General features: G+C 43.7%; 1 pseudogene across 1 annotated transcript in view; it reads left to right on the top strand.

The window, feature by feature from the left end:
* Positions 1–11,731, top strand: part of LOC308380762 (E3 ubiquitin-protein ligase TRIM35-like) — a 392,149-nt pseudogene extending 380,418 nt beyond the window's left edge. The window contains exons 4-7 of the transcript in view: positions 8,216–8,456; positions 8,748–8,879; positions 9,176–9,455; positions 11,509–11,731. The product of the transcript in view is annotated as an E3 ubiquitin-protein ligase TRIM35-like (transcript). The remainder of the gene's footprint in view (positions 1–8,215; positions 8,457–8,747; positions 8,880–9,175; positions 9,456–11,508) is intronic.
* The last annotated feature ends 769 nt before the right edge of the window (positions 11,732–12,500 follow it).

The raw sequence follows: 12,500 nt of genomic DNA, 5'->3' as shown, positions 1-12,500 counted from the left end.
TTATTCAAAATTAATCATAATTCATGTATATGGCTATGAGTACTGCTGTTTACACCTTAAGCCTTTCTATTCCACAGGTTTATAACCTGCTATTTGTGGACAACTGTATATGAAACTAAAGTTGAATAAAACTACAAAGAGTTATAACAACGTGTCTTCTCCTAACTCCCCGTTCGGTGGGGAAAATCTTAAAGAACCGAACAGTTATAAACCGAGGCCCACTGCACTGGATTGAGTGCAGCAAGAAGCAGCTACGGACTTCCTCATTAAGGAGGCTCAATTAGTCCATGACCGGCTGGCCTCTCACTTCTTTGACTAATCCCAAGTTTACTATTAATCAAACTGCCCGTTGATTAGGAATAAAAGAGTGTGCCCACACATTGGCAGTGACAGCTCTCCAGTCAACATAAAAGGAGTAACAATGGCAAACTTGGATAAACTCAAAAGTGTGCGATCAAGAGCACAGGCCTCATTCACAAAAAGGGCTCACATTCTCACCAAACAGGGACTCTTGGAACCGACTGAAATTCTTAGAGAATGGAAAAGTTTCCGGACGGATTTTTCTAAGGTCACAGATGCGGGACATGAGTATGCCGAAGCCCTGAGGGAGTCAACAGATGAGGAGAGAGAAGCATCTGCTGACCAAATTGATGTGAAGACAGCGGAGTGTGAGGACAAGTTCCTTGAAGTAAAGAGAGCTACCCAGGAAACCTTTTGGACCGGCTATGCAGAGGAGGCGTTCTTTAAGCAGGCCAAAACAGCTGAGTCAGCCATCACTCAGGCAGAGGAGGAGGAAGATAATCCTCAAAGGTCAATCAAGGACCGCAGAGTGAGAAACAGAGGTCTTGAAAGAGAGGTCGCTGAACTCGGAGAAATGCTGTTTGAGTGGAAGGAGTTGGTTCCTGGTGCAAAGACATTAGATCTCAGGACACGCCACAAGGCGCTTAAAAAGAGAGTCCTGGCTCTGTCGGACAAGCTAGATGAGGATGGTGCAGACCAAGTGAAGGGTAGAGAAAGAAACCCGGGAGATGATGGCAGTGTGAATGGTGATCCGCTTACAGATCATTCTCTCCTCTCCCTCCCTGACATGTCTCCCGATCTCAAGCTGAAGCCCAAAATGGAGTCAAAGGCCCCAAACATGAGCACCCGGCCCCTTTTACAGCAAGACAGCCCAGCAATGGTCCAGAGAAATGCTGTCAAGCCTCAGATCAGTCTTGAGAGAGCACGGCTACCCACCTTCAATGGTGACATAAGAGACTATTACCGTTGGAAGACTGAATGGGGGGATTTGCAAGAGTTGGGTAACCCACAAGGTGCGGAATGTGTTAAGAAGTTTCACTTATTAAATAGTCTTCATGAAAATGTCAAGAAGGATCTCGTCCTATCTAGCTGTGGATCCGCCGATGACCTATTCAGGCTGTTAGACAGCAAATATGGGAATAAGTCAAAAATTGTCCTAATGATCACAAATGACGTTCAGTCTCTTCCCCCTGTCAAGAGTAACAATCCCAGAAGAACCATTGAGTTGATCCAGGCTGTGGAAAGAGCGCTGTGCAACCTCCAGATCCTTGGTGAAGAGGACGCTGTAAAGAACCGTGTTGTAGCTCAATCCATTGAGAGCAAACTTCCTAGCTCACTCAAGAAGGACTGGATTATGCACAAAACTAATCCAGCAAACAGGTTCTCGCGATTGGATCACTTTGATTGCCTCCTGGAGTTCTTGAAGAAGCAGGAGGAGATTCTTGAAGAGCTGGATCAGTTGGAACCAAGCAGTACAGACTGCTTAGATAAAAAAGAGAGGAAGGCTTTCACTAAGACCACAGCAGGTCAGAAAGATGACCATTCAAGATGTACTGTCTGTAACGATGACTCCCATGCTGGCAAGTTATTTGCGTGCAAAGTCTTCAGACAGCTAGATCTTTCAAATAAAAAAGCCCATTTGAAGAAGCTGGAGTTATGCGACAAGTGTCTATGGCCCCACCACAAAGATGGGAAAGGATGCACAGCCAGATACCTCTGCCCAAAAGCCGACTGTAAGAAAGGAGGTGTGTCAGACCATAATTACCTTCTGTGCCCTAAGCCACTGACTCCAAAGAAGGGCCGCAACATTGAGGAGAAAAGCACTGTAAAACCTGGAGGAAAGAAACTTGGCCTAACCGACAGGCAAGAGGAGTTTTTGGCAGAGCTTACTCCAGAACAGAGAGAGAAGTACAAGAATGCTTTCTCAAACAAAACTTCCTCAACTGTACGGGCCAAGGCAGGAGATGGACTGCAAGAACATCCAGTGGTGATGATGCTGATGGAAGTGACAACAAATTCAGGTTGCCTTATTGGTACCTTAATCGACCTCGCATCGGACACCAATTATATCACCAATGAAGCAGCCGATCGCCTTGGGTTATGTGGTGAGAACATCAGACTTATAGTCCATGGAGTTGGGGGAATGAGGAAAACTGTTCTGACCAAAAGGTATTCCCTGCGGCTGAAGGTGAAGGCGTCCAAGGGAAAAGTGGCAGAACATAGAATCCTCTGCTATGGCCTGGAAAAGATTGCGGAAGTGACCCAACCAGTCACTGCCGAGCAACTGCAGAAGTTTTTCCCCAATGTAGCCAGAGACGAACTGGTCCGTCCCACAAAGATTGACCTTCTTATTAGTCACCGGGAAGGTCGTCTTGTTCCCCAGCCAACCAGGATTGTGGGAGACCTCGTCCTCTGGGATGGCCCACTGGGAAAGACGGTCGGGGGAACCCATCCCAATCTCATGGAAACAGTCGACCTGCCTGTGTACCACACTAAAACTCACCTGGCTAGGACTATGAGATCAGCCTCGATGGCATATAGAGAGACCATCATACCTCAAGAGGAAGGGAATGTGCTTGTCCGGAACACCGCAATCACCAACAAAGAGATCTTCGAGTGGTTCAGACGGGATAGCATCGGAGCGGCTTGCAGTCCTCAATGTGGCGGTTGGAAGTGTGGCAGGTGCCCTCCTGGAGGGAAAGAAATGACCCTCAAGGAAGAACGGGGCCTGGAAAAAATAAAAGAATGTTTAACATATATTCTGGCAGACAAACACAGTAACTCTCCCCACTGGGATGCAGCCTATCCCTGGAAGGCAGACATCACAACACTGCCTTGGGTCCTGTCACACCAAAGTGGGAGGGGTGGAGCCTCTGCTGAAGCAACTTCTGACTCTAGTGCAGAAATAACTGTACCAAGAATCCTGGTACTGCCCAACCAAAGGCATGATGAGGAGAACAAAGCACTTGGGGTCGGTTATGAGCCTGAGACGGATAAGCTAAGGTTACTGACGTCCATCAACTTTTCCAAGAGAAGAGGGAAAATGAGGACGGGACTCAACCTCAGCTTGGAGGATGTCAGGGAAGGAACACCAAATCCCCTTAGCCGACGCATTCTTCTCAGCCAGATTGCCTCATTGTATGACCCGATTGGTCTCGCTTCACCAGCCAAACAGAAGGGAGAGATGTTGGTGCGAGAATCATTCCAGGAAGCTGGAAAGGACATTCCATCTAAGGATACATGGGACATCCCTCTCTCACCGAAACTTCGAGAAGCCGCCATAACGCTCTTTGAAGAATACGTAAGACTTGGCCAGGTCAAGTTTGAAAGGAGTCTCACACCGCCTGGAGCCAAAGACCCACCAACAGGGATCACCTTCTCAGACGGGAGCGAATCCTCCTATGGAGCTGTGCTCTACCTGCGGTGGGAAACCCAAGAAAAAGTTGTTGTGAAGTTGGTGGAATCCAAGGCAAAACTTACCCCTCTTGATCAAAAGGGAGATGTGATCAAGGCAGAACTATGTGGTGCAGTCATTGCTACCCGCCTTAAAAAGTACTTTGAGTTACACTGCCACATTCAAGTCAAGAGATGGATTCACTTTGTAGACAGCCAAACAATCCTGGCAGCAATCCAAAAGGACAGCTACGGCTACCAGACCTTTTTTGCTAATCGAATCGGCGAGATTCAGAAAGCCGGCCAGGTAGAAGATTGGAGGTGGATTGAAGGCAAACAGAACATTGCTGATATCCTTACCAGAGGTGCAACTCCTGAGAAACTCAATGAGGAGTCAGAGTGGCAAAAAGGCCCTGAGTTCCTGAAATTGCCTGAAACTGGCTGGCCTATGAAGATGGCCAGTGAGATTGCACCCTCTGCTGCTGAAGATGTCGGAAAACTTCTGCGGAAAGCCTTCTCAGCTGTGATCACAAGGGCCCAGTCAAAAGACAGAACTGGCCCCCACAAGCCTGACATCAAATCAGAAATCAAGCATGAGGGAGCTGACAGAAGACCGACATCATCAGCTGCCCCGGGTGCAACAACAAGGCCCTGGGCAATTGGACTGGCACGCCTTGTGGAACCTCAACGCTTCAGTTCCCTGTCCAGGCTGTGTGGTTCTATAGCCTGGATCCGACGAGCTGCAGAAACCTGGTTGAGGAGATTCCAGGCACCAGATTCATCAAAGTGGGAGGCAAACCATGCAATCCTAACCCTTGAGGAAAGGGCGCAAGCTTTCCATGACCTGGTCCTCGCAGCCCAAGATGGCAGAACACCACACATCTGTCAAAGGAGGTTCCTGAACAGTGACAATGGCATCTTATTCTTCAGGAGAAAAAAAAAAAAAAAAAAAAAAAAAAAACATATACTATATATTGAAAAAAAAGTGTGTTGTGGTGAAATGTTTAGTCTGTGACCGCCTTGGATTGCATAATCAGTCGGTCAAGTGGGAGGTGTTGCGCTCACTATATCACGGGTGCGCCATAGCAATTAAATGCAGGGGGATAAGTGGGAAGTTCACGTACCTGATTTACCCGGATTGAAACGTCAACCAATAGAATCCCAAATGCATGTTAAAATCCACTGTTGAACGAGCACGGGTTATAAACGGGAGCGCGCACGTAGTTTAACTGTCGTCTTGTTAGGAGAGATACGCCACCGGTAAGCTGCTAGTTCCATTCATTAAACTTTGGATTAAACTTGTTTGTTTGCGTTGGGTTCGTATGCTTGTTGACTTGCTTTAGTCACGCTGTCAAACATTGTTTGGGGTCTTATGTTTAACGTTATCGGCTTGATAGTCTTCGTGATTATATTCCAGCGAGTGTTTAAATTATAGCGCTTTCATTGTCACGAGTTTACTTTCTGTTTCGCATAGTTGCTTGCATTGCAGGCTGGGTAATGTAGTTAACCGCTGTGTGTTGGTAACGGTTTGATGTGCTACATTGCTATTTAAAACTACATTCACTGGTTTGCACTTAGGCCAGCAAACTGAATACTTCTGGACTGTGTTAATGCGTAACATTGACACTTGTGCATTTAGTTTAAGCAATGTGGCTTGTGTGTGGAAATGTAGTGTTTAATATTTAATGTGCAGTATAACTTATGTGTGAAGTTGTTGCATTGCTGTGGTTATTTATAAAACTAAACACTAATAATATTATAGTTTATGGATATATTGTGTGTAATTATATGATATATTTATTTACATTATTCAAAATTAATCATAATTCATGTATATGGCTATGAGTACTGCTGTTTACACCTTAAGCCTTTCTATTCCACAGGTTTATAACCTGCTATTTGTGGACAACTGTATATGAAACTAAAGTTGAATAAAACTACAAAGAGTTATAACAACGTGTCTTCTCCTAACTCCCCGTTCGGTGGGGAAAATCTTAAAGAACCGAACAGTATGTGTTGTTAGATGCACTGCCGCCTCTGTTATTACACAACTCGCACACACACCCTCACACTCACACTCACACTCACACTCACACACACACTCACACACACACTCACACACTCACACACACACTCACACACTCACACACACACACACACACACACACACACACACACACACACACTCACACACACACACACTCTCACACTCACACTCACACTCACACTCACACTCACACTCACACTCACACTCACACTCTCACACACTATAAAGCACTGAGTTTGCACTGCTGCCTCTGAGGTGACTTTTATTCCACAACTCAGCCACTAGATGGCAGCAACACGCCAGACAGAGGAACACATTGGATTGTGTGTGTGTGTGTGCGTGCGTGTTGGTTGTGTGTGTGCGTGTGCATGTAGGTGTGAGTGTGAGTGCGATCGCGTGTGTGTGCTTGTGTGTTGTTAGATGCACTGCCCCGTGTGTGTTTGTGTGTGTGTGTTGTTCGATGCACTGCTGTGTGTGTGTGTGTGTGTGTGTGTGTGTGAAAACACATCGTTTTAAAGCCTGTCGCAGTCATTAAAAGATGTGTCAATAAACAAACTTTTGCGTCATGTGCTGTCTTTTTCGCCACTGGTACTGAATTGCCAACACTTGTATTTTGTGTAACACATGTATTCATAACATCAAGCCTTTCGCCCACTACACTTTCATGCTCCGGTAAGTTTTTTTCCTTTGTCCTGCTGCAATAAATAGGCTTACTTAACTCAAAATAAATCTACAGTTCTGGCTTCAATTTGCTTTGCAACACGCAACACGGCTCACAAGCCTTGCAACACGGCTCTGCGTCTAAAACAACCCTAAATTGGCCTTAAGTGTGTGTGTGTTGTTAGATGCACTGCTGTGTGTGTGTGTGTTGTTCAATGCACTGCTGTGTGTGTGTGTGTGTGTGTGTGTTGTTAGATGCACTGCTGTGTGTGTGTGTGTTGTTCGATGCACTGCTGTGTGTGTGTGTGTGTGTGTGTGTTGTTAGATGCACTGCTGTGTGTGTGTGTGTTGTTCGATGCACTGCTGTGTGTGTGTGTGTGTGTGTGGGTGTATATGTTTTGTTAGATGCACTGCTGTGTGTGTGTGTGTGTGTGTGTGTGTTGTTTGATGAACTGCAGTGTGTGTTTGTATGTGTTGTTAGATGCACTGCAGTGGGTGTGTGTGTGTGTGTCTGTGTGTGTGTGTGTGTGTGTGTGTGTGTGTTGTTAGATGCACTGCTGTGTGTGTGTGTGTGTGTGTGTGTGTTGTTTGATGAACTGAAATGTGTGTGTGTGTGTGTGTGTGTTTGTTAGATGCGCTGCCATAGTCAAAATCGGTGAGTAATCTAATTGTGTGTCGCTGGGTAAACAGCAAACTCCTGTAGGTAGAGCTCTCCAGAGTGCTGTTGGTTATTTTTGGTGTTAATTCCAGGTGTTATTCAAGGTCACACTGCTTCACTAAGCACTCACCAGAGTCCAATCAGGTTTTTCAAGTTCAATGCTTTCCATATGTAAATAAGGGGAGAGATATGAAAATCAGGAAATGAACAATTCCTCAAAAAGCATTATACTTCCTGACAGCTATTCTGCCTCTTCAGTTCGACACTTTTAGTTAGGAGATCTAGAAGCATATAGCCATTGTTACCCAAAGATAATAAGGCAGGATTTACTGAGGTGATTTCTGACGAGTAGAGAGTGAAAGTTAAGTTAAGTTTCCAGCCAAGTGACTGTTTCTGTCGAGAATAATGGCATCTAAACGCTCTCTACCTGAAATGGATTTCACCTGTCAGAGGGCTTCAGGTGGTAGGCTAGGGCTCTGCAGTCTGCACGGTGAGATTCTCGACCAGTTCTGCGTGGAGGTTAAACAGCCCATATGTGTGAAGTGTCGGGCTTCCAGGAAACACTCAGGACACCATTTCCCATAAAGGAAGCTGCACTGGATTGTAAGGTGAGTTTCTAGTATTTGCTTATAGTTGGAAGTGACATAAATGTATATTGCCTTCTGTATCTGTGCTGTTATTGAATGAGTATCCACATCAACAGAAAATGAGTATAGATATTCTCAACGTATGAAATAATGGTTCATTATAGAAACAACTCGACGCTGTGCTGGAGCCCTTGCAAGATAAACTGTACGAATTTGAAGAAGTTAAAGAAACATGTGACCACACAGCCAGTCACATTAAGGTGAGATTTACCAGAACAACCAGTTTCAGAAAAAGACTATTGACTTCATGACACTGTTTCTAACAATGTGTAATATTACCCATATGATATGATACGTACACAACTTGCAATCAAGCATCTCAACAGAACAATTTGACACAGATATTACAAGTACACAAACTGATATTTATATAATTAGTAGCATTAGTGACTTCAACGCATGATAGTTCAGCCCTTGGGTAAACTGCCAATGCTGTTAACAATAATACACATGATTTCTTTGACAATATTGATATTCGATAAATTACAAGTTTGATGTGTGTTATTCAAGGTCCAGGCCGATCAGTCAGAGAAGCAGATCAAGGATGAGTTTAAGAAGCTTCATCAGTTTCTGAAAGATGAAGAGGAGGCCAGAATAAGAGCACTGAAGGAGGAAGAGAAGCAGAAGAGTTTGATTATGAAAGAGAAGATTAAAAGATTGAGCAAGGAGATGTCCACTCTTTCAGATACAATAACAGCCATTGAGGAGCAGATGGTTGCTGAAGACATAATCTTCTTACAGGTATGGACATGTGGTTTCAGTTCAGTTGTAAAAACAAATGGTGAGATGGTTATGATATTTAATACATATTTTCAGTTGTGTTATCTATTTCTTTTGATCTTTTGTTATATAATGTATCATAACTGTCCATTGCGTGAACAAGAAGTAAGCCCTCGAGACAGACACAGAATATTGAAATGAACTGAACTGAAATCTGTGTTGTTTGCTGTTTTCCAGAACTTCAAGGCTGGCATAGACACGTGAGAGATTTCAATGTTCTCTTTCATTCCCTAAACCCCACTAAAACTAGTACTAACTTCAGTCTGTTTTCCTAGTTCTACGTGCTCAGTGCAAAAACCACAGAGAGTTTCAGGAGCTCTGATTGATGTGGCAAAGCACCTGGGCAACCTGAGGTTCAGAGTCTGGGAGAAGATGAAGGACATAGTTCAGCTCAGTGAGTTCTATTTCACCTACGACACACACACACACACACACACACACACACACACACACACACACACAAACACACACACACACACACACACACACACACACACACACACACACACACACAGATGCACATACACTCATACACACACACACACACACACACAAACACACTCACAGTATAACATCAGCTTAAAAATCAATGCTACAGCTAAATGACACAGTAAGAACCATTCAGCCAACAGTAAAATAAGTCATACACCTGAGTCCATTTGCTCAACCTCTCCTCATCTCTCTGTTCAGCTCCTGTACTGTTGGACCCAAACACTGCAGACTCATGGCTCATCATTTTTGAGGATCTGAGCAGCTTTAAAAACGGAAATCTTACACAGACACTCCCTGATAATCCAGAAAGATTTGATTTAAATTCAATTGCCTGTGTGGGCTCTGAGGGCTTCAGCTCAGGGTCACACTACTGGGATGTTAAAGTTGGAGACAGTACATACTGGTGTGTGGGTGTGACCCCAGAGTCCAACCAGAGGAAGAAGGGCACATTCTCATGGGACAGAGTGTGGCGTGTGGGGTATAATGAATATATATGTGATGCTACAGGACCTGTGCATGTGTTGAAAGAGAATCTCGACACAGTCAGAGTGCATCTGGATTTGGATAAAGGAGAGGTGTCATTCTCTGATCCTCTAGAAAATACACACTTACACACTTTCAAACACACATTCACTGAGAAAGTCTTTCCCTTCTTCTACATCCCAGATTCACTCACGTTCGGGGCCAATTCACTGAGTATTTTACCCCTGAAGCCCTCGGTGACCATTGAACAACGCAGACTATGTTGAAACTAACTCCAAAAAGTGTTCCATTGAGTAAAAGAAACAATACATGAACACATTTCATTGGTCTTTATCTAAATCTGTGTTTTTCCCATATAAAATATGTATCCTCTGTGGTAGTTTCATATGGAACATGTGGCTGTTAAGTAGAAGTAACACACTCCCCTCCCAACACTAGCAGTACCTGGTATTTGCTGCTGGTGATTATGAGGTTAAACTTGATTAGGCCTCAATTGTTTGTGTGATATTGTATGATGATCATTTGTGACATTTTCTCGTTACTTTGTCATCTTCCCTCTTCAGCAGTAGCCCCAGTTTATGTTGATTTCATTTTCAAGTCGAAGTACTGTTTTCTTTTTCTTTACACTCTGGGAATATGTTTCTCTAGATTTGTTTAAGGTTTTAAAGAAGATCTATCTAGTTTTGTTTGAGATTTTTTAGTATAACCAACATGGAAAATCAAATGTTTTTCACATATCTAGAAACATTAAGATGACTGTAATTAGGATCCTTCTCAGTGAATATCATGAGTTGGTAAAAACCTTTGAATGGTTCATGAATCACCACCATAACTGTTGTTATTAATCACATGCTGTGCAGCAGGTGATTTTATTTTATTCTTCATGAACAAGAACCTGATTGCCCACATGTGAGGAACCAGAGACAGACTCACACACTCTGATGCTGCACTGATGAGGTCATCACTCATCACTCCAGTCCAGTTGAGTCCAGTTCTGTGTTTACCACGGCTCAGTAAAGGGAGAGACCTGTGAGTCTGGGAGCAGCTGGCCAACCTGAAGTTCAGAGTTAATTTCATTCATACACAACACACACATGCTAACTTGGACATAAACATATACATTAGTACCGACATTCAATCATTATTTTAAATTTTTTATTTTCATTGCTTGTGGTTCAAGGTTTCGCTCAATGCAATATACCATATATTGAAATAAATAAAAAATAACTTTTCAATTGAAATTACTTATTTTCTTTCATCAGAACTTCAAATGTATACCATAGAAATGTGACCAGGTTTTCCAAACTATTAGCCAAACTAATACAGGTGCTAACTAAAGTCTGTCAGCCTAAGGCTGGGTCCCAGTGCACGCTGCAAAATCCAAAGAGAGTTTTGATTCTGATTGATGTCTGTTACTGTTTTGTGTCGAGCCTGGTAAGCCACTGAAGACTAGCAAGGTGAAGTTATATTATGTACAGTACAGCTGGGTAAAGAGGGGAGTAGCTCTAGGCCAAACAAAAGGGATTGTTTGTTAGCGACACACAGTGAGTTTAACTCACCAGGTTTGTTTCTTTTTTTCCTTTGAGAGATAATTTATTTATGTGACATGTTAGAGAGGTTAATGTTGTGCTGCATTAAGTATAGATCTACTTCCTGCTGGTGGCACCATCCTGCATTTTTGCTGATGTGAAATGATGGAGTTCAAGTCATCAGCAAAAATGCAGGATGGTGCCACCAGCAGGAAGTAGATCTATACTTTCCTTTCTTTGAGAGAGTGGCTACCTCTCTGAAGTGGCCCAAAAGTGTCCTGGACACTGCTTTTGCAAAGTGTTTTAGTAGGAGGGAGGGCTCTGTATGTCTATGTGTCTTTGCCCCTTGAACAATCTATGTCATATGACACTGTGAAGAGTGCAATACTTTGCAGGTATGACTTGGTGCCTGAAGCGCTTCGCCAGTGCTTCTGTTTCTGTAAAAAGACTGACCAGCACACGAACGTAGAGTTTGCACACCAGAAGAGGTATCTGTTTGGTCGCTGGTGTACCACACAGAAGGCAGAAGGCAGACTCCATGGAGCTACTCAGGGAGTTGATCCTCCTTGAGGACTTTAAGGAATGTATTCCTGATGCGGTGGCTACCTATCTGAATGAGCAGAGGGTGGAAACTCTGGCCCACGCACCCCAATTGGCAGATGAGTTTGTGTTGACCCACCGAGGCAGGCAGGATAGAGTGGTGATCACGGGAGGTTCAGAGTTCCAGTCAAGGACCGAGTGATGAGGTCTAACACTGGGGGTAACCCTAGGGAATTCGCCTGATTTAAGGTTTTTACTGTAAAAAGTCAGAGCACAAAATCTCTGAGTGCCATGCACTTAAGAAGAGGAAGTTTAAACTGTTGGTTTGGGAAAATGCAAAGAGGATGCTTCTGAAAAGAGTAAAATTCAGAATTTGGAACTAAAAAAGCTGTCAGGAAAACTTGAAGCTACACTTGAATCTTGAGAAAGAACAACGTTATGTGCGAGCGCTAAAGTAATTTAAAGTTGAGCGAAACAAGCTCCTCGGTGCCCTGATCTTTGGTAGCTTAGGCCATGTGCACAAAATGTGTGTGTGTGAGGCCTGCATATCAGTGGACTTTCTAAGAAAAGGCTTCACAAAGTATTGCTCTACATCAGCTGTGTGTGTGTGTGTGTGTGTGTGTGTGTGTGTGTGTGTGTGTGTGTGTGTGTGCTCTACATCAGCACTAATTGGTAGCTTCTTCATCTGGAAGCGCAGGTGTCACCTTTACCCTTAATGCACAATATGGACTGAAACTTTGACTGCAATTAAATTAAATACTTCCTCTAAGCCAAATTTGGATTTTGCCATGATATGTACTTATTTATCAAATCCAAATAAAGAAGTAAAATGTGTGTGTGTGTGTGTGTGTGTGTGTGTGTGTGTGTGTGTGTGTGTGGATGTGGATGTGTGTGTGTGTGTGTGTGTGTGTGTTAGTGTGTGTGTGTGTGTGAAACACATGACCTACTCCAGATGTACACATTCAGGTTGA

This window comes from Sprattus sprattus, assembly GCF_963457725.1.
Source record: "Sprattus sprattus genome assembly, chromosome: 19".
NCBI lineage: Eukaryota > Metazoa > Chordata > Actinopteri > Clupeiformes > Clupeidae > Sprattus > Sprattus sprattus.
This window is presented reverse-complemented; position numbering and strand designations above follow the sequence as displayed.